Here is a 2,086-nt window from a genome sequence, read left to right as displayed (position 1 = left end):
GTCTGAAACAGGCACCCAGCACTTGGTACTCGAGACTAAGCACAAATTTGCAACAACTTGGTTTCAGACCTTCAAAGGGAGACACTTCTTTGTTCTTCTTCAAGAAAGGGAAGGTGATCATTTATATGCTTGTTTATGTAGATGACATAATTGTTGCTAGCTCCTCTCAAGAAGCCACCTTAGCTTTGCTTAAAAATCTAAAAAGTGATTTTGCTCTCAAAGACTTGGGAGAATTGCATTATTTCCTCGGTATTGAAGTGAAAAAGTTACATGATGGTATATTGCTAACTCAAGAAAAGTATGCTAAGGATATACTCAAGCGAGTAGGTAAGAAAGACTGTAAACCCTCCAGTACACCCTTATCTACAACCGAAAAACTGTCATTGCATAAAGGAGAACTATTGAGTGTAGAGGAAGGAACTAAATATAGAAATGTTGTTGGTGCACTACAATACTTAACTTTGACAAGACCGGATATTTCCTTCTCAGTTTATAAGGTCTGTCAATTCTTGCACTCCCCTACTTCTCTACACTGGACAGCAGTAAAGAGGATATTGAGATATGTCCAAGGAACTGCTGGTACGGGACTCAAAATATGTAAGTCACCCTCAACGACTGTAAGTGCCTTTTCTGATGCAGATTGGGTGGGATGTCCTGATGACAGAAGGTCTACTGGTGGTTTTGCTGTTTTCTTTGGTTCCAATCTTATATCATGGAATGCAAAGAAATATGCAATAGTCTCTCGCTCCAGTACTAAGGCTGAATATAAATCTCTGGCAAATGCAACAACTGAGGTAATGTGGATGGAAAATTTGTTAGATGAGCTAGAGGTCAAATGATCACACACCTCTTGTTTATGGTGTGATAATCTTGGAGCAACGTATCTCTCTGCCAATCCAGTGTTTCATGCAAGATCAAAACACATAGAGATCGATTGACTTTCACTTTGTCAGAGAAAGGGTTGCTAGAAAATTGTTGGAAATTCGGTTTATTCCAACAGGAGATCAAGTGGCAGATGGATTTACAAAGCCATTGCAGGTTCGACAACTACAAGCTTTCAAGAACAATCTCAACCTTGACACGTTTAGATTGAGGGGGGATGTTAAATGATGTAATTGTAGTTGTAGTGTGACATATGTCAAGATGGTGTAAACATGTGTGCGTGCATTGTAATCCTTAGGCAGGTTGTTGTTAGTTGGAGATCCTCATCTTGTATAGTCTTGGATGAGGTGTCAAGCCACCACAACAACCTGCACCAATTGTAATCTGGTTCTCTCTATTTAACACACACATGTTCCTGCATAGATGCATACGCTTCCAATCTTCTTTTCTTTCATATATTATCACCTCATGTTGGCTAATTTCATGTGTTACATGTATATATAACTTTCAGAGATAAGAAATCTTCAAATAGAAGATATTAGAAATACTAGTCTCAATTATATTTTTATTTATAATTAAATAATAACCCTAAAAATCCGGGTTATTACAAGTATTGTTTTGTTCATTAATGTACCATGTGTTATTTATTGTTTTTGATGCAGATACTACAAGGAGAGACCTTTACTAGTTGCAAATGCAGGAATGGTGCTCGGCTCTGTACGTACTACAAGAAAATTTCACCCACTGATCAGACAGAGCATCCCTGCAAAGCAACAATGATGGAATGGGCACAGTGCTTGCTATTGTGCTGATAAATCATGCCTTTAGATGTACGTAGCACCTGTAATTCCTCATAAGGTGGCATCGCCTGATTATCTTTTAATTCGCTCGCTGAAAGTGATGCTTTCACTTCGCCGCATTGACAAGCTACAACAAGTAAGCTCTTGTACTAAAATGCTCTACTCTCTATATCTGTAGGATGTTCATTACATCGTCACTCCTTTTCTTTTGATTTTCCAAATTTTCACTTGAAGGAAACTAGTTTTGGATTAGGTTTCTGGTGCTACTTGTTTATATAATGTCTTGCAAGTGTGTAATGCTGGGAAATCTTCAACTAAGCATTGTTATATGTTTTTTCTGCTCTATACTGCATTAAAAGCACATGATGTGGTATTCATCAATAAAATGATAGATTTGTGCTCTC

This window comes from Triticum dicoccoides, chromosome 7B (assembly GCF_002162155.2).
Source record: "Triticum dicoccoides isolate Atlit2015 ecotype Zavitan chromosome 7B, WEW_v2.0, whole genome shotgun sequence".
Taxonomy (NCBI): domain Eukaryota; kingdom Viridiplantae; phylum Streptophyta; class Magnoliopsida; order Poales; family Poaceae; genus Triticum; species Triticum dicoccoides.
The sequence above is the reverse complement of the archived record's forward strand: the minus strand, read 5'-3'. Positions refer to the sequence as shown.